The following is a 21674-nucleotide window of genomic DNA, read 5'->3' as shown; positions in this document are numbered from 1 at the left end:
CACACTTATGTTTTCCAGAGCAAGCAATATCCTCTCATATTTCAGATCAAAAAGCATTAATAGATATTCTCCATGTCCTGACTTCTGGATAGTCACTGTCATATTTCCATGTTATTTGAATCTCTTGGAAGATTTTGTTTTTAATGAGAAAAGAAGGACAATGGCTTTCTAATTTTTTGTCTTTATAAGTAAATAAGCCAATAAACCTAGCTTACTATTCAGAGGCTATTCATTGAATTAAGTTCTAGCAAAATACACACCTTAATTTTGTGATTTGTAGAACTCTAGACACACACACACAAAAATCTTGGTTGGCTCCAATAGAACTACAATTCAGCTGCTCAGTGATTCTCTCCTAGGAGGCTGTTCAAAAAGGAAACATTTACAAAGCATTCAGATACAGCAACCACCATACAGTTATAAGAAAAATATTAATTCTTAGAAAAGACCACATAGGAAAGGAACCTACTCAGGCACATATTTCAGATACTTTGGGTACTTCTCCAAGCTAAAATAAAAAGGTATAAACTTATAATGCAAACATTAGAATAAACTTCTTAGCATACAAATATTTTAGAGGAGGACCAAAGTAGAAAATCAAGACATAAATAAGAAAAAATATTGTTAAAGAAAACACATATTTCAATTTAAGCTAAATATTGCTATAGATTTAAGTGAAATATTGCTAGCAGCATTTCTCCCACCAAAACCAGTTTCAACAAAAGAAATTTACTTTTTCATCGCTCCAGAAGTTTCTGCAGGATTAGTTTCACCTAAGCTCCCCCTCCCTGACTTCTCTTGGGTCTTGACAAAATCTTTCTACTGTTTGTATATGTATCTTAATCTCCACTGGTCATAAATACACTAGTGGTTTTGGATGAGGTTTTACCCTAAAACCTCATTTATCCTTAGCTACCTCTTTAAACATTCTCTGTCCAAATATAGTCACATTGTACCCTATATTACATTCTGTTGCAAGAGAATTACAACCTCAACTTATGAATTTGGAGGTGATACAATTTATCACACAACAGGGTTCTAAGCTGAAGCATGAATTTTAGAGTTATATTTGTTAGAAATACATTTTTATGATAAGCAAAAAATTACAGATATAAAGAGATTCAATTTAAAACATGAAAAAAATCTGTGTTGTTCCATTTTGTAGGTCTACCTATGTAATTCAATTCAAAGAAACAACCATGTTTCTAATAGGAGAGCCAGATTACTTTTTACTAATCTTTCAAGAAATGGTTCTGGGTATAATATTACACTAAGATTCCCATTGAAATTCTCATTTTTATCATTAATATTATGTTCATCATCTTTTGTTTCTTTTTATCATCTTCTTTATCTTAACTACCATCATCACTATCATCACCATCTTCATCATCACCATCAGAAAGCTAATGTTCATTAAGCACTTCTTTGTATCACTCATTGTACTATATCTTACAATTTTTATTTTGCTAAATCCTTATGATAATGTACTGAATGGTGTACAATAACTATTCCTTATTATAAATGAGTATATGAAAAGTTAAATTATTGCCTGAAGACATAATACTAGTAAATGGTGGAGATTTGCATAGTGTTTAATTGTTTTGGAGTCTAGAATCTGTGTATAAGGACATCCCTTAACTTACATGTGATATTTATCAAAAAGAAAACCTATCATAGCAATAAAATCCAGAAATATTAGCACACATAAATTCTATTCTTACCTGTATATGAGGAAGCACATGTCCCAAGATAGGACAGGAACTTATCCTTTCTTTCCTGGAGTGGAGAAAGCTAGAGTCAGGCAATGAGGTCATTCTCATTACTAATCATCTAAGGGCAAGAAGGAAAAGGAAACAGAAAAAAGGCTTTTCCCCACTAAGCATTAAAAAAAAAAAAGAACAAAGAGTTGAAATCATATGGAGGATAACTGAACTTTTGAAATAATAAACTCATTGAGAATAATTTAAAATTCACAAGGGTCTAAGTTAACAGTAAGAGATAAGGTGCAACTGAATCTCTTTCTTTCCTTCCCTCTTTCTTCTGGGCCAAGGCAATGTCCCTGAGCTCTTCAGCTCAAGGCTAGCACTCTACCACTTGAGCCAGAGCACTATTTCTGGCTTTTTCTGCTTATGTGGTGTTGAGGAATCGAACCCAGGACCTCATGCATGCAAGGCAAGCACTCTACCACTGAGCCAACTTCCAGCCCTGGGGTTTGAACTTTCTTTTTTTGGGGGGGGCTCCGGTCGTGGGGCCTGAACTCTGGGCCTGGGCGCTGTCCCTCAGCTCTTCAGCTCAAGGCTAGAGCTCTACTATTAGAGCCACAGCGCCACTTCCGGCTTTTTTCTTTTTGCTCATGTGGTGCTGAGGAATCGAACCCAGGGCCTCATGCATGCAAGGCAAGCGCTCTACCACTGAGCCACCTTCCCAGCCTGGGGTTTGAACTTTCTAGGCAGGCACTCTTCCACTTGAGCCATACCCCAGTCTCCAAGTGTGGACTTTTTCAAGTTAAAACAAAAAATGGCACCAAAGCTTTATTTTAAAGAAACTATTACGCATTCATTGGAATACCAAGCAGTCATTTAAAATTGTGGTTTTGAAAAACTATCTATAAATATAAAATTCCCTCATAGTAAATATTTTAGAAAAGAATTGATGTCTGTAGAATTTTTTATGAATCAAGTATTAATGCATTTATTATGATATGAAAGAGATTGAAAATACATATCACAGAATAATACTACCAGCTCTAGTATTAAGGGTAGTTTTTATTACTTTTATATTTTATGTCTTAAAATTTTTGTATAAAATATAAAATAATATGATTTCAAGGAGAAAGAGGGGAAAAAGAGAGGAAGAGAGGGAGGGAGGAGGAAAAGAAGGAAAAGAGGAAGAGAAGGAAGAGGAAAAGGAGGAGAAAGAGGAAAGGGAGGAGGAGGAAGAGAAGGAAGAAAATAGTCCAGACATTAAGTGAAGACATGTGTGTATGTGATAAAAATACAAATATGCATTTCCTAGCCAACAGAAAAAAAGAAAGAAAGTAAAGAAGGAAGGAAGGAAAGAAGGAAGGAAGGAAGGAAGGAAGGAAGGAAGGAAGGAAGGAAGGAAGGAAGGAAGGAAGGAAGGAAGGAAGGAAGGAAGGAAAAGGAAGGAAAAGGTCTCTTAAAAACTAGATAAGGAAGCTTGGGCCCAATCTAAAGGAAGTATCTAGATTATGACCAACTGTTCAAAGGAGAAAGAATAAAATAGAAAATACCAGTTTTTCTGTGGCCTCAGACAAAGTAGAAAAGTTAAATTCAGTCTGTTGTAAATCTTCATAAGTTACAAAATTTAAAAAAAATTAACCGCGGGACTATGTAAAAATACTGATTCCTTTGGACCGTGACAGGCCAATTTGATCAAATTTTCTGGAATGGGACCCAAAGCAGTGTCACACTTGAAGATTTTTAACCTCAGATGTAATCTATAACCAAGACTAAGGGGCTAACTGCCCAACTCTACACATCTTATGAAGAGGGAATGTAAGTATGTGTATCCTCGATTAAATTCTTCCTATACCATTACCACCATCCTATATCATTACCACCATCAAGCACTTGTAGACACTAAGGACTGAGTAGACAGAGGTGCCTTTTACAGATGATTACAGAAAGGAAATAAGTTGCCTGCTGAGAAAAGAATGCTTTCTAGTTCCCACAGAGATGTTGTATTTGCTCTATTCCTCAACTCTCTACCAATATCTCTGGTTTTTTGTGTGCATCACTCCCTTTGTGCCACGTTGTCCACATGAAATGTTTGTTCTCTGCATCTTTGCCACTGGCATCTGGCACACAGTGAAACTTAATAAATGCTGGTTGATTGGGTGCAGAGATATGAATCGGCCATTATTATTATTTCTATCAGATTCCTTCCAATTCTAATTCTCTAGAATTCTATGGTAACTCTTCTTGGTATTTCAAATATCTCCATTTATTCCTTCATACTTTCATGTTTTTATTTTCCTGCACTTTATATGTTTTATGTGATTTGACCACAATCACCATTCATTGCAGAAAATTCAGGAACACATCAGAAGGATGCAAATTTGAATGGCATCAATAGCATTGAGTCCTGAACATGGTAAGCTGAGTTGTATTTAATTATTTTCAAAAACCTCTTTGGTTAGTGAGCATCAAGTTATTTGTGCATGTTAACTTAGACTGATCTGAGTAAAAATAACTCAGGTAAATAAATTTTACATGTTCAGGTATATCATATAGTTTGGACCTTCTGAATTAACAATAATATGTTTCTGAGACTGGAGACATGGCTCAGGTGGTACAGCACCAGCCATGATCAAGCTAAGTGAGAGAATAATGACCAAAATTCAAGCACTGGTACTGGCACAAACAAGAACAATTACTAACAGTAACATTATCCTTATAGAAGTAAACTGCTTTGGAGCAGACAGATTCATGTGTCGTGAGATGATCATGTTCATTCTTCCCGGAAACCATTTATCCTTAAGGATGTCAGCTGAAGTTCAGACATTCCAGTGTCTCTGTGGGTAAAGTAATCCCATGGAACTTTAAAATGTAAGATGTGATGCAATCCATGTGCCAGGTGGACAATGGGTCATTTTACACTGGAGGTCAACTCTCATATATCTCAGGGGAATAGAAGGGATATGCTGTCTGTTGGTTATACACACAAAGCAATGCTGACTTCAGATAATGGGTCTTAGAAAGATTTGGGTACTGTATTATTTTTAAACACACCAATTGTAATTAATCATCCAATTGGAAAAACATATGAAATGAATTTTAAAAGAGGCTGCTTTGCCTGCATTGCTACCTAAATAGAGTATTTTAGCACAAGAATTTATTTTCCACAGCATATTTATGCGTTTGCAAAACATTACAATTTTATTGGTTAAAAAATCTGCTGGGAGCCAGGTGCTGGTAGCTCACTCCTGTAATCCTAGCTGCTCAAGAGGCTGAGATCTGGAGAGTATGGTTCAAAGCCAGCCTAGGGAGAAAAGTCCCTGTGAGACATTTATCTCCAATTAACCACTCAAAACACAGTAGTGGTGATATGGCTCAAGTGTTAAAGTACTAGCCTTGAGCACAAAGAGGCTCAGGGACAGCGCTCAGGCCCTGAGTTCAAGCCCCACAATGGACAAAAAAGTCTCTGTGAGATTGAAAATACATGTTTATTTTATATTCTGATTCTTTCTCTGTATTCAGAGATCCTTTTCTTATTCTGAGAATCTCAGACTCAAAGGGAGTCACAATCTGAAACTTAAAATCTAAGAACAATATCTTATCGTCTTTGTTTTATCGTCTCATACAAACAACTCAAATTACATTGCAAGTGTCATTGGTTAAACTGAATAAAAGTAAAAGCTTCATTATAGCTTGTATGTCAATAAAGGAAATACTCCTATGTCACAAGATGTTTCCATGGGGATCAATTTGTATATCTGTCTTTCTCTTGTAACAAGGATTTTCTGTGATTTTTCCATTAAAATAATTAATTTCTACTGGAAGAGTTGCTATTATTGATTAAAAAGTACTGAGTAAATTCAAACGATCATGATTTTGGTCTTCATGTAATATAAATCCACCCCTCAATATTTTATTATGAACATTTTCAAACCTATAGAAAACAGAACATAGCTCTCTGTTCTTTTCTTGCTCTCTCTGCTCTCTCTGCTCTTTTCTAGCTCTTTTCTCTCTCTCCTCTCTCTCTTTCCTCTCTCTTTCCCAGCCACGTGGAGTGCCAACCTTGCCTGGTCCCAGCAGGTCTACTGAATAAACCTACCCCTTACCTGAAAAAAAAAAAAAGAAAACAGAACATAATTATACGACAAACTTCCTACAGAGAAAAGAGATTTTTAGAAGCTGAGAAAGTGTCAACTTATACCTTCTATGCAGTATCATACACACAGTTTATTATACCTGGGCATTGCCCATAGAACTAGCCAAAATTACAAAAACTTTAAAATATAGTATAGCCATAAACTGCCTTGTTAAATAGCAACTCTGCTGTATAACTACTTAAAGATAATAATGAAAAACTTAAGAAAACAAAATAACAAAACTGTTCAAACTCAGAAAGGATGGATAGTGACTCATTAAGGATGTGTAGCTAAAATATGAATGGATTCCTATGGTTCGCTGGTGATTCAAATACATTTTAAAACAGTATTTAATTAAAATCAACCATCACTGACATATTAAAGACTGGGAGCAATAACATTTTAAAATCTCATCCAAAGGTGGTAAAATGTGAATAGAATAGTGCCAATGGATGTCGTGACAAGGTACTGTTTTAATGGTGTTTCCAAAGTGTGGGAGGTTTATCACCAGTACAATTGCTTTCTGCACTAAATAATACAAAGATATTAATGCTCTAAGTGCTTTTCGTCCCATCTGATTTCTCAAGGAGAAAGCATTAGTATAATACGTGTATGTGCTAAAAGGCTCTCGACCCTTTGAAATGTCTATCTTTTTGACTCACCCTCAGTAGGAAGAGTATCTAGCCATAATTACTAAAATTGATTTTATTTTTCTCAACTACCTACTTATGGTTGTTGAATATTTTTTCAACTTATAGGCACAACCTGAAATGTCCTGTACACAAAGTTTTTTAAGTGAAGCGTATGTTTACTTGAGGAAAAACTGGGTAAGCATGACATAATTGCAACAGAGTATAAGAAAACATCATAAGAGTAGTCATGAATGTCTACAGTTAGAGAAATATTATGTCTACAGTTAGAGAAATATTATTTCCATACTTGCTACTAGAGAATATTTTGTGAAAGGTACTGATGGCTTATTCCATATGATAAAATTCCTCAAAATACGTAGTGAACACTCTTCTCTATTTGCTAAAGTTTAAGTTCACATCTTCGCATCCCTAAAATTTTTCAACATTGCTACAAATTTTGTTAACAAATGAAAACCTTGAATGTGATCCAAGATTCCATTTTCTTAACTCCTTTTAATCTATTTAAGGACTGTTTTAGTTATTAGGAGGGATTAGGCAAAATATGTTAAGTCTAAAATTCAGTTCAAACCTGTAATTTAAAGGTCCTTTTCTATAATGGAACAAATTATCATCCCAGAGTGATTTCTAAGCCCTAAGACAACAGGCAGATGTACACAGGTTGCAATCGTTTTGAATATGCACTTAGTACTGTTATCATTGAGTTTTAAATTATTAGTACTTGACTCCCCTGCAGACTGTAGAGGTAAATTCCATCATCTATTATCATGCCACAGCACTCTTTACAGCAAATGCAGAACCTAGGAGAGGAATTGGCATCATCATATTCTGCGAATATGATCCATTTGGAGACAGATTTCCTTTGTGAATGAGTTAAACAAAAGATTAAACTCAGCCATAGAAGCTTGAAATGTTCATTTTATTTCAGCACTTTCATATGGTTTAAATAAGTATTTCCTTTCCATAAATCTTTCCCCTTTTGTTTTCATAATCTTGTGGTGGGAGGTGGGGGTACTAAGCAAGAGCAAATATTTGTCTGATGCCACTTGTTATGCCAGCAGTATTCGATAGTCTCTGTCACTGTCTCTGTCTCTCTCCCTCTCCTTGTGATTCTCTCTGTTTCCCTATCTGTCTCTATCTCTCCTCTCCTTTTCCTGTCTCACACATACAAACACGCACAAACACCCAGATAAACACATACCATGAGAGAGAAAAACAGTATTTTCACAACTGAGCTGTTTATATAATTCATTTATGACAATGTTCAGTTATTTGATTTTATTGAACTCTGAAATGTTTTGAAATACCATATAGAAATCTATTTTTAAGATAAATAGATATTTTGTGGGTTGTGAGATTTCAAATATAGTTTATATGTGTGCATCTATCTATTATAGGTATATAAATAGAGCAATCTATTATATGAAGATGCATATAAAATATATATATAGAAATGTATATCTATCTATAAATATAGTTGTATATATAGATCTATCTATACAAATAGATATGTAGAGAGATCTCTTTATATATAGACCTCTATGTAGATCTATATCAATGTACTTATCTATTATATATAAATTTACATTGATCCATAGTTTCAAAATTTTAATTTTGAATATACTTCCAGGATACTTGAATTTGGTTCAAGGACACTTCATCCAGGATATGATTAAACATACTAAACCCTAGCCCCATGATATGCAAGCTAATAGGCCAGAGTCCTTCAAGTATTTTGTTCAACATGGAACTAAATCTCTGTATCAGAAAGCATATGGGAGTAACAATGACTTGAATAATTAAGAAAATCTAGAACTAAGAAGTAGTTATTGCCTATTCACTGCAATTTTAGTACAAATATTTACCAGACATTTGGATGTCAATTATTATAAGATTATTCACTACAATTGTATATACCAAGTGTTATTTTAGATAAACAAAAAAACTTCAAATATATTTTCAGCTTTTAGTGAGTTGCTGAAATTAATATTTTCAAAGTGACCAACATGAAAATTACTTACACATAGAATATAAAATCCTTGAGAATAGCTAGAGTATTTTATTTTTACCTTTGTGGGTCTTTGATTACAGATACCTATTCCAATTCAATCTAAAGAAAACAGGAAGAGAGCTTAACTTAATGTTCAACAGAATAGATCTTATCTTAAAATTCTATGCCTTCACAATTTGTTATACAAAATGATAGCAAATACCCTAATAGGAAGAAATGAAATTCTAGTAAAGGGAATTTTCTTTTACCAAGATAAAACTGGAGAAGTCAATCTATTATCCTTTTGCCAAGATAGAAAATTGTCCAAAATATCAATTAGGGCATTCCTCCTTTTTCTATGACCTAAACTACTTGCAATCTGAATCCTTCCATCAGACTCTCTTGGGGATCTTCTACAACTTACTCTTCATTCTTTTACTTACATGCATTCTGAAACTGTTGTAGCACGTTTTGCCATCAATATTTATGCAAGCTTAAGTCTCTTTCAATGTCAAGGAATCTTCTTCTCTGGTCTCTGGTTCTTCCATTAACATTCTGCAACTCCCTTGGGCATCTTCCTTCTCCTCCTGCTGATGTATCTTCTTACCTATCACTAAATGATGCTCCTCAAGGAAGATTCTTTTCTTAATGTCCTTTCCAGGGGTGATTGCCTTCACATGCTTGTTTTTGTTTTTATCCATGTATATCCTAATACATCCTAGGACATACATCTAAAGTTGTGGTTTGGTTTCTCTCCAAGCAAACCCCAGCTCAGGAATTTGAATGCAAATAGTTTGTTCTGTAATGATCTGAGGAAACACCAGTAGGGAAGTGGGAAAGTGAGAAAGGGAAGGAAACTAGTGAAAGTATGCTAACAGGTGAGACTCTACTGGGAAACAGGAAAACTCAACCATGGGGACTTGATCAGGGATAAGCAGGCTTGGCACTGCCTTGGTGTAACAAGTCCATTTTTTTTCCTTTCTGGCTATCACATTGGTCATATTGATTGATTAGTAGAAAGACGTGATGATAAGTATGCAATTAATTAAACTTTTCTTATCTTTAAAAAGTAACTTATTATTCATCTTTGAGGTTGACAACATGAGAGAGAACTAGTAAAGAGGCTGTTCCAGTGAAGGATATTAACACATCCATGGTCTCACAGAGTTGCTTTCTGTGTGACAAAGGCAGCTAAAACTGACTTCTTCAACAAAAGTCTAACACAATATAATTTTACTTGGCCTGTGCCAAGGAGATTTAGGGCTTCTCCTATTCCATCCTGTAATGTTTTCAGACTCTGCTTTGACTCTGAGGTCTTTGATCCATTTGGAGTTGATTCTGGTGCAGGGTGATATATAAGGATCTAGCTTTAGTTTTCTACAAGTAGTTAACCAATTTTGCCAACACCATTTACTGAAGAGGCTGTCTTTCTTCCATTCTATTTTTTTAGCTCTTTTATCGAAAATTAGATGGCTAAAGGTCTGTAGGTTCATTTCTGGGTTTTCAATTCTATTCCATTGGTCCTGAGGTCTGTTCTTGTGCCAGTACTAAGCTGTTTTGATTACTATGGCTTTATAGTAGAGTTTGAAATTTGGTATTGATATTCCTCCAGCAGTGTTCTTTCTGTTGAGGATCGTTTTTGCTATTCGGGGTCTTTAATTGTTCCATTTGTATTTTTGGATTGCCTCTTCTATTTCCTTGAAGAATGAGGTTGGAATATTGATAGCTATCTCATTGAATTTGTAGATAGCCTTGGGAAGTATTGCCATTTTCACGATGTTGATCCTTCCAATCCAGGAGCATGAGATACCACCTCATCCCAGTTAGAATGGCTATAATCAAGAACTCTAATAACAACAGATGCTGGAGGGGATGTGGACAGAAGGGAACCCTACTGCATTGTTGGTGGGAGTGTAAACTTGTTCAACCACTTTGGAAAATAGTATGGAGGTTCCTCAAAAGACTCCACATAGAGCTCCCCTATGACCCAGCAATCCCACTTTTGGGCATTTACCCAAATGATCACAAACAACACCATACTAAAGCTACCAGTACAACTATGTTTATTACAGCCTTATTTACCATAGCTAAGACATGGAACCTACCCAGATGCCCCTCAGTAGATGAATGGATCAAGAAAATGTGGTATATATATACACACAATGGAATTCTATGCCTCCATCAGAAAGAATGACATTACCCCCATTTGTTAGGAAATGGAAAGGCTTGGAAAAAATTATATTAAGTGAAGTAAGGCAGGCCCAAAGAAACATAGGTCCCATGGTTTCCCTTATTTGCAGTATCTAGTATATGTCTGAGTCAAGCAGAAAAGGTCAGATAAGGTGACGTTAGGGAAATGAACCCTAAGATATGTATTCAAATTTTTTTCTTTCTTGCCATTGTATCTAACACATTTATAAGATTATTTCTTTGTTGCTTTGTATGTCCCTCTCCCACACTATAACCCCTGCTTTCACTGTATTTGATGTCGGTATAATTTGTGGAGGGGAAGGGGAAAAACAAATCGTTTAAATAGGGATACAGGTAGACCCATTGCAACAATGAGATGTACAAGTCCTTATGTCGAAAACAAACTTTACAACTTTGGTGGGGGGAGGGGCGCGAGTGGAGGATGGGAAGGGATGGGAAGGGGAAACAAAGGAGGAGGCTACAATGCTTGATAAGAAATGTACTCATTATCTTGCCCATGTAATTGTAACCCCTCTGTACAGTATTTTCACAATAAAAAAAAAAGAAAGAAAGAATGGCATTGCCCCATTTGTTAGGAAATGGAAAGACTTGGAAAAAATATATTAAGTGAAGTAAGCCATGCCCAAAGAAACATAGGTCCCATGGTTTCCCTGATTTGCAATAAGTCGTATATGTCTGTGACAAGCAGTAAAGTTCAGATAAGTTGATATTAGGTGAAATGAATCCCAAGATAAATATTCAAATGTTTTTTTTTCTTTCTTGCAATTATTTCTAACATATTTATGATTTTTTTTTTTGTCGGTAGTGGGGCTTGAACTCTGGGCCTGGGCACTGTCCCTCAGCTCTTCAGCTCAAGGGGCGCGCTCTACCACTTGAGCTACAGCACCACTTCCTATAAGATGATTTCTTTGTTGCTTTTATGTCCCTCCCCAACGTTATAATCTCTACTTTCATTGTATTTGATGTTGGTATAATTTGTGGAGGGGAAGGGCAAAAACAAATAATTTAAATAGAGATACAGGTGGACCCATTGCAACAATGAGATGTACAAGTCGTTATGTCGAAAAAGGACTTTACAACTTTGGCGGCCGCGGGGGAAGGGGGTAGGAGGGGAAGGGAAGGGATGGGAAGGAGAAACAAAGGAGGAGGCAACAATGCTTGATAAGTAATGTACTCATTACCTTGCCCATGTCATTGTAATCCCTCTGTACTGTATTTTCACCATAAAAAAAGTGAAGGCTGTTATGAATAAATAGATGCAGTCAACATCTTCCAGTAGAGAGTCTCCCTGCTGCAGAAGTCTTGGGCAAAGCTGACATGGAAGCACTTGACTTTGTTTCCTCTTACCAAAGTACAATGTGAAGAGAGAAGCCCTATTTGGCATGTCTTAATATTCCTACTTGGCCTTTACCAAGTCTGTGTTTCTTCTTCATCAAATGTGCCCATCTCCAAAAGGTATGGATATTGTATGTCTCCTATCTACTCCCTCACCCCCAAACTGTGTGACATCCTTCTTCTATGAAGGAATTTACAATTGCTTCATGAAAATTCATTTTAATTGTTGGTATAGGTATTTGGCATAGTAATAAATCCTCCCTCATACCACAAACATCCCACTTTGGTCCTAAAATTTGAATCATCTCCACCTGCAAAATTAATTCCTGAGATTAAGTTGCATCTGACTTCAATAAGGTTAAATAACAATATGAGAGATCCTTAACGACCTGTTTGCTACTATGCAGTAGATCTAGACAGGAGATATACACTCTTAGATTCTTTCCCTCCTGCTCAGAATTCGCAAGTAGCAGATACACTTATTCCTTGTGATGAGTTGAACTTCTGTTGAAGAAGTCACATAGCACAGTGCTGGTCAAGCATAATCACAATCTTCATATTTAAAATAAAAGGAAGAGCCAGGGGGTGTGGTGTATGCCTGATATCCCAGCCCTTAAGATAGAGGCAGAAAGATCATGATTAGGTTGCTTATGTGAACAGACCATATCCACCAACTTTCTAGGTTACTTACTACGTAAGCATTGCTGGGCTTCATATCAAGTCCCATGCCAGTCTTGAGATATACAGCAGGATCTTGTCTCAAAAACAGTAACATTAAATTAGTTTTAAAGTCATTAAAGGGATACTTTTCTCCTCTCATATTAATTTATTTAGGTTTACAATGTTATTATTGACTAACTACTGGACTTAAGTGTATTGTATGGCTCTAAAGTTTCACTGTATACTTTAAAATTAAATACCAACTGTGAAAGCTGAAATCTGTAACCAACAATTTTAAAACCTTATTCCTTCTAGACCCATTTACTGAATTTACTCAATTATGTGATAAAATATAATAATCTCAAACATGCTGAATGGCAAAACAAGCAGTAAAAATTGGAAAAATAAGTATTAGACGTTAGAATCTTCCTCCAAAATACTATATAGAAATCTTGTTTAAGTCAGTAACTGGCGGTTCACATCTATAATCTTAGCTACTCAGGAGGCTCAGATTTAAGGACTGCAGTTGAAAGCCAGCCCAGGCAGGAAGTCCATGAGACTCTGATCTCCAGTCAACTATTAAAAAAGCAGTAAGTGGAGTTGTGGCTCAAGTGGTAGAGTGTTAGCCTTGAGCACACAAGCTCAAGGACAGGCCTAGGTCCTGAGTTCAAACCCAGGATCAGCAGGAAAAAAAAGTCTTGTTTAAGTAACAAGATTTTAATAAATAAGACATGTGTTGCTTCTTTTAATGAAAGGAAAAGTCTAATATGTGTAAGTACTCATACTGCATACAAAAAATATGTCTAGAAATATATGCTGTGTTTACGTGTGTATGTGCATTGGTTAATGCTCATATGTGTGCAGTGAATGTACATCTGCTGGTAAATGCATCTCTGAGATCTTGGCCCCTCCACTTCTATGGAGTTGGGATGGTTGCAGGTACTCCTTACTGTGAATTATGGCATATATAATAGTTTTCTCAGCTGAGTAGCAGCCTAACGATTTGCAATCAGCAATACATCCTCCTGATTCAGCTGATGTCTCAGCATCTTCACAGTATTCATTAAGTAAATTTTTTGATATTTATGTTCTACTCTTGCACTTTATTTTTGAGCACTGTGGTTAGTGTGTAGGAGAGCTCTAACAGCTAAGTTTAATCACTGCAAAGAAGACTCACTACATTTCATATTTGTTTATATTTTGTTGTTTGAAAATTGCCTACAACTAAATAATGCATTATGATCCTCTTGGTTGTGCTACTGTTGTTTCTGATTGGGTAGTTTAAAAGGGTAGAAGGACCAAGGGAAAGGCATAAAGGATCAAGTAACAGATTTGGACTTGGGTTTTGTTGTTGTTGTTGATGGTTTATTTTTTTCTTACAGCAGCCAAAGAGGGAAAACCAAGACTTAAAAAATATTAATCTATCACAGTATATTTTGAAATAATCTGTTCAGTACAAAAAAAATATCAAGAATGACTAGTAAACAGCTAATAAAAATGACATAGAAATTATACATAGACTTTTGCCTACCAAGCGAATATATTTATGAAAATATCATACATGCAAGTTTTTTAGAGCAATTCAGATTTTCCATGAATATAACTTATTTTCTCAAAATTCCTGGATTTTGGACACTCTGCTATCTTTGCCTAGCCTTCGCCCTCACTTTCTTGTGCATCTGGGATTATAAGAATACCTTTGTGGGGCTGGGAATGTGGCTTAGTGGTGCCACCTGCTTGCCTTGCCTGCATGAAGCCATGGGTTTGATTCCTCAGTACCACATAAACAGAAAAGGCCAGAAGTGGTGCTGTGGCTCAAATGGTAGAGTGCTAGCCTAAAGCAAAAGAAGCTCAGAAACAGTGCCCAGGCCCTGAGTTCAAGCCCCAGGACTGGCAAAAAAAGGGGGGGGGCAAGGGGAGGATGGGAAGGAATGGGAAGGGGAAACAAAGGAGGAGGCTACAATGCTTAATAAGGAATGTACTCATTATCTTGCCCATGTAATTGCAACCCCTCTGTACAGTATTTTCACAATAAAAAAATAAAAATTAAAAAAAAGAAAAAAAAGAATATTTTTGTGTTTAGTTCCATAGAAAACTCTCAGTAGATGTTCTCTATAATTACTCCTGGATATATGGTGAACATTGTATTGTCATATTTTGCATTTATTGCAAGAACTAAAAAAGAGCTTCATTGACACAGTGGCAGAAGCATTCATTTTATTAAGAGATGCCCCTCAACCATTAGATGGCTCAACTTTTCAAAAGAAGGTGAGTTTGAGAGATAAAGTTGATTTTATTTTGATATGAAGGTATGGGAAAATATTTTAGAAATAATTTACTTTGCTAAAGTTCAGGCTATACATTAACATTCCTTCTCATATACCAAATGATATTGTTTTCCATCCAATAAGCTAAATAGGTATAAGAGCTATATTTTAAATATATTGAATTGAATGGAAATAGTGCCTATCCATCAGGTAGAATGTCCTAATTATACTACTAAAACAGGTACAGATGAAATACAAAGGGAAATCTTAGTCGTCCATTGGGTAAAGTAAATGTAAAATGACTTACACAATTTAATTATACATTTTAATGTATCAGAATGGCAAGGATGTAAGAAGATTGTGTTATGGTCCAAGTATAATATCCCTCATAGGCTCATATGTTGAGGGTTTGGACCTCAGCTGGTAGCATGATTTTAAGAGATAATGGATACTTCAATAGTTCCTACTCAAGGGAAGTAGACACCAGAAATATGACCTTGAAGGGCATTTTGTTCCTTCCTTCCTCTCTCTGCTTCCTAGCTGCCATCAGATGAGTAATCCTGCTTCATCACAGCTTCTGCTGTGATATTCTTCCTCCTGACTGCCTCAGAAAAACAGACCTGGATGACTTCAGACTGAAACTTTTGAAACCATGAACTCATATAAATTCTTCCTCCTTTAAGGGAGAGTTGTTCATGGAAGTCATTTTGTCAGAGCAATGAAAAACTGAGAGTATAGGTCAGTATGGATTTACAGTGTTGCCAATTAATGCCAACAATATACAGAGTAACTTGTCAATATTCACATTTGTTATGCACACACCTTTTTTATTGTGAAAACACTGTACAGAGGGGTTTCAATTACATGGGCAAGATAATGAGTACATTTCTTATCAAGCATTGTAGCCTCCTCCTTTGTTTCCCCTTCCCTTCCCATTCTCCCCCTGTCCCCCCCCCCACCCAACCCTCCTCCCCCTCAAAAAAAAGTTGTAAAGTTCGTTTTCGACATATGACTTGTACGTCTCATTGTTGCAATGGGTCCACCTGTATCCCTATTTAAACGATTTGTTTTTCCCTTCCCCTCCACAAATTATAACAACATCAAATACAGTGAAAGCAGGGGTTATACCGTGGGGGAGGGACATACAAAACAACACAGAAATCATCTTATAAATGTGTTAGAAACAATCGCATGAAAGAAAAAAACATTTGAATACATATCTTAGGGTTCATTTCCCTAACATCAACTTATCTGACCTTTTCTGCTTGCCTCAGACATATACCGGTAATTGAAAATAAGAGAAACCATGAGACCTGTGTTTCTTTGGGTCTGGCTTACTTCACTTAATATAATTTTTTCCAAGTCTTTCCACTTCCTAACAAATAGGGCAATGTCATTATTTCCGATGGAGGCATAGAATTCCATTGTGTATATATATATATACACCACATTTTCTTGATCCATTCATCTACTGAGGGGCATCTGAGTTGGTTCCATATCTTAGCTATGGTAAATAAGGCTGAAATAAACATAGTTGTGCTGGTAGCTTTAGTGTGGTCTTGTTTGTGAACATTTGGGTAAATGCCCAAAAGTGGGATTGCTGGGTCATAGGGGAGCTCTATGTGGTGTCTTTTGAGGAACCTTCATACTACTTTCCACAGTGGTTGAACAAGTTTACTCTCCCACCAACAATGCAGTAAGGTTCCCTTCTGTCCACATCCCCTCCAGCATCTGTTGTTATTAGAGTTCTTGATTATAGCCATTCTAACTGGGGTCAAGTGGTATCTCAATGTTGTCTTGATTTGCATTTCTTTTATGGCTAGAGAGGTTGAGCATTTCTTCATGTGTCTATTGGCCATCCTTCTTTCCTCTTCAGAGAAGTTTCTCTTTAAGTCTTTAGCCCACTTATTTATTGGGCAGTTGTTTCTTTGAAGATTTGTTGTTGGGGGATTTAATTTTTTGAGTTCCAGATATATTTTAGATATGAGACCCTTGTCCGTTGTATGGCTAGTGAAGATCTTCTCCCAATCCATGGACTTTCTATTGATCTTGCTAGCTATGTCCTTTGCCATGCAGAAGCTCTTCAATTTCATGCAATCTTATTTGTCCAACCTTTCTTTGATTTGTTGATGCATACACCTTTTGATCCAGCATCTCTATCTCTTACATATTTACTTTTGGGTCATCTCAAACAAAAGTACAAAGATTCACATAAAAGGTCCTTATGATAACTCGAAGAGCGAGACAAAGGAAATAAAAGGGAAGACAGAAGCAGACATGGAGAGAATTTGATGTCTATCATTTGGGGACCAGGTAAATGGTGAAGTTATTATGTTTCTACTTTTAAAGCAGATCTTTATATACTACTGTCAACGATATATCACAGCTTTCAAGAAAGCAAGTTGAAGTTCACCGGGTATATTATTAGCATTTAGTTTGTGTAAAAGCAGAAGAAGAAAGGAAAACATGTGTATATGGGTAATTGCGTGTTTTTCCACGTCACTGGCTCAGGAGGAGGCTGGTGCATTCCAACTTGGCTTTGTCTCATCCTGTATATATAAGGATCCCTATCATAGCACACAAAAACAATCCTAATAAATTAAAAGCTATGATAGGTCTTACTGGTGTGTAAAAATTCTATATGACATGCTCATGTGCAATGTGTTGGTACGTCTGATAGAAAGGAATGATTTCCCAGCAATAGCTGCTGGTGCTTGAGTTTGCAAGACAAAAACAGTACATCATTTTAGTGAGTCAAGTGAAGATCCATGGGTAACACAACAATTAGAGAGTGTGAAAGTTTGGAGCTTCACATGGCTTGCAGCTTTGATTCATTTATTGATTTGTTGTGACAACTTAGGTATGAAGTCTAGAATAGTTTCTCACTACCAGTGCTTTATTGCTTAGGTATGATTCTACCTAATCCTTTAACCTAGATCACATGAAGTCAACTAACTTGCCCCTTTAAAATATTACCTGGAGTCAATCTGTCATTTTAAAAAAAGCTATAGATCAGCTAAACTTTCCATTCTTCCTGATAACAGTGTCCACATGATGCCAAACTTCTGATTCATTCCTCACCCATTGTAAGATTTGTACTCTTGGTCTTGGCATTGGAATTTTCACAAGCATCTCCCTGGATGGGTCTGTTTCCCCTGCAGGTATGCATGCTAATAGCAATTGCTGTTGCTGAGCCATCATTTTATAACTTATTGCTGTGATTTATTGCTGTTTGGAGTTTAAATTTGGAAGCTATTATTTACTCTGTTGCAGTCTAATGAGATTTCCTGTCTCAAAGATATGTGACAAATCTCCTTTTGCCCCAGCTTCATGTTTATTTCTATAAAGCTAATTTATATTAGCCAACTTTGTATATGTGACCTTTCTTCTTCTTCCTCTTTCTCTCTCTCTGTCTGTATATGTGGATATATGATATTTATGTGCACATGTACTGCTTCTTCCTGTTTATAACTTCCTGCCTATACAGCTAAAGAAAACACATTAAACAACAAAAGAACCCTAAAACAACAGCAGCAATAATGAAAGGAGTAAGATCACATATGTAGAGGTGTTAGACATGTTACTGGCCTTGGCGATGATGATGGTTTCCTGAGTATCCTCAAATTCAGTGGCATGCATACCTTGTATATGTGAAGTTTTATATGCCAATCAGACTTCCATAATAGGGTTTTAAGTGAAAATATTAAATTTGAAAGCCTGCTATGAGCATTTCCACTTCTCAATATATTTTCTGGAAATTACTACTTTCATATATTACCTAGTCATAATGCTACTTTCTTTCTTGCTATTGTTTTTAATGTATTTATAATGTACCATGTGATTTTTTTGTTTCTTTGTATGTTCTTCCCCCACGGTATAATCCCTGTTTTCACTATATTTGATGTCAGTGCCCTGCATCTTGTAAAGTGACATTGCTCTGACATTAGAAAGAGAAACCACAGTTGTCTAAAAGGCAAACATGAGACTTGACGGTGAAGATATCTTTAAAGAAAAACAGGGTCAGAAGCCAGAGAGATGACACAAGTGTGACCAGCATGGATATTGTATGAATTTAATATTAAGTCAAACTGGAGAGTTGAAGAGTTAATAGTGAAAAACTTTATAGTTAGTTCTACAAAGGTTAGATTTCTTTTACTGTAAGTTAAGTAGCAAAAGACTTATCTAGAAAGTTAAAAATGTGTATTCTCAGAACCCAATCTCTCCCAAATTCTAACCAGTTTCTGAGGTGTACATTATAATTCTGCATGAGAGAGAGAGAGAGAGAGAGAGAGAGAGAGAGAGAGAGAGAGAGAGAGAGAGAGAATCAGAATCCCCTTATGTGATTTTTGGAGCACACCACAAAGGGAAAGCTTTGAAGAAATCTGAACAAGCAAGGTCGTTTTGCAATCAGAATTATATGTCATATCCTTTGGTAATATCAAAAAGAATGCCAAAACAACTATTTGGTCAAGTCATTCAAACCACTGATGAGGGCAGTAAAAATATTTGCAAAACTGATGGACCAATTCAGCCTGAAAGGTGACCCAATGGTCTGACTTGGAACCATTTTAAAGTATTTTTCTGAGCTTATTATTCTACAGAATAGTGCTATTGTTTTTGTCCTTGGATTTCCTTCAGTAACACAACCCAGTTTTCTAGTATTGGTGGTTTATGCTTCAGAGATGGTCCTCGAATGACCTTTAAGATTTGTAGCTTCCATACTTGTATTAACAAAACTCACACACTCAAGACTGAAAATAGATCCTTTAAGCACATCTTGGAATTTAGGAAAATAAATCCATAAGACATAGTCAACTTTATACAAACTGGTTAGCTGTTAAGAATCAGAGTTTGTTCTCATTATATTAAAAATATATATTGCCTAATCTGACTGATGGATTAGTGTCCCTTTTAGACTATAGATGTAATGTTCTTTCAATACCTCATTGCATACACTGAACACTAGGACCTTTCTATGCCAACAGAAATTATTCTGGTACATGTGACATAAAATTATATCAGCATACACAGATTTTGAATGATACATTTACTCCTTCTGATGAGTACCATTAGCCTTGAGGTCCCTGAGATTCTTTCATAAGGTTTTAATTACCCTTTTTTACCCAAATCTCACATGAAGCTCTATTTTCTTAATACAACCAACACTAGCATCTCACAGGTGGGATGCAGGAGAAATATGTGTATTTCTCATGAAATATAATTCTATACTATTTATTACATATGAAATAATAAATATTTTTATTTTTTCAGTTTTAATTTCTAATATGGTAAATATTATCTACAGCTATAGTCTGTATAAATTAAGCTCTACAGGGGGGTCTTTGATCATATTAGAGTGTAAAGGAGTCTTGAGACAAAAATATTTATAAAGTATTGCCCTCTATAAATGGAGATTCATAAAAATATAGTTTATTAAATAGCATTAACTTCATTTAAAAAGTTTAATTTTGTTCTGTTCTCAAGAATGAGTGTTTCATAGGTTTCATCTTCCAATACTATGCCTGGCATAAATTCAACTTCTTCTCAACTCAAAAAACTTCATGCTGATTAGAATATGTACAGCTTTTTAAAATGCATCTGTTCTTTTTTGCATTAAGTACATATGTACACATACAAGTATAGGTTGTGAGTTTGAGGTGTATGTACAAGTTCAATAAACATATGGGAGTCTAGAAATGTTGGAACAGAAAAAATTACATTTCCCAAGATTCTTATTAAATAATTTTTTTAATTTTTAATTTTTTGGTTGTGGGGCTTAAACTCTGGGCCTGGACACTGTCCCTCAGCTCTTCAGCTCAAGGCTAGTGCTCTACCATTTGAGTTACAGTGCCACTTCCAGTTTTCTGGTGGTTTATTGGAGATAAGAGTCACATGGACTTTCCTGCCCGGGCTGGCTTCGAACCGCAATCCTCAAATCTCAGCTTTCTGTTTAGCTAGGATTACAGGCATGAGCCACCAGTGCCACCAACCATACACCTGAGTTAGGCATTTCCTGACACATGCCCTTATACAGTTGTTTCCAATACTGCTGCATATATTGCTTTCTATATTTTCTTGTAAGAGAATGTCTTTGTATACAGTGACTTTTCTCTTTTTTTGGGTCTGATCGTGGGGCCTGAACTTTGGGCCTGGGTGCTGTCTCTCAGCTCTTCAGCTCAAGGCTAGTGCTCTACCACTTGAGCCACAGCGCCATGTCTGGCTTTTTTCTTTTTGCTTATGTGGTGCTGAGGAATCAAACCCAGGGCCTCATGCATGCAAGGCAAGCACTCTACCACTGAACCACCTTCCCAGCCCACAGTGACTTTTCTATACATATTTACTCACACATATAAAAATTACCTAGATAGATGCATCTTTTTTGTTTCCTAAGCTATTTTTTATTTTTTAAATATTTTTGGATTAATTTCTCAGATTTCATCAGAACTTGCTTTTTCAGTTTGAATATGTACATATCTGTAGGTAGTTAATGAAGATGCTCCAGGAAACTAGACAGAACACTGGGTCTCCAAGTTCTACACTGAAACATGCTCTTTCTCACCCTGTTGGCATTCACTGGTGCTCTGTTCCAGGGCCCATCAGAGCTATATTCTCAATAGATACACTGTGCCCACATCTAAGACAACTGAAATAATTTAACAAGTAAGATTTTGCAAGACATTACATGCTTCACTAAAATCAGGATGAATTCCTGGCACTTTTCTGGG

The 21674-nt window shown here is 36.0% G+C and overlaps 1 long non-coding RNA gene across 1 annotated transcript in view; it reads right to left on the bottom strand.

Moving 5' to 3' along the window:
• Positions 1 to 1721: 1721 nt before the first annotated feature.
• The window catches only part of LOC122117505, a 37674-nt gene continuing 17721 nt past the window's right edge, over positions 1722 to 21674 (bottom strand). Inside the window, exon 3 of the long non-coding RNA XR_006149176.1 lies at positions 1722 to 1776. This is a non-coding gene — a long non-coding RNA (uncharacterized LOC122117505). The remainder of the gene's footprint in view (positions 1777 to 21674) is intronic.

The sequence above is a fragment of the Dipodomys spectabilis genome, unplaced genomic scaffold, assembly GCF_019054845.1.
Source record: "Dipodomys spectabilis isolate Male_0828 unplaced genomic scaffold, ASM1905484v1 ptg000141l, whole genome shotgun sequence".
Classification (NCBI taxonomy): domain Eukaryota; kingdom Metazoa; phylum Chordata; class Mammalia; order Rodentia; family Heteromyidae; genus Dipodomys; species Dipodomys spectabilis.
This window is presented reverse-complemented; position numbering and strand designations above follow the sequence as displayed.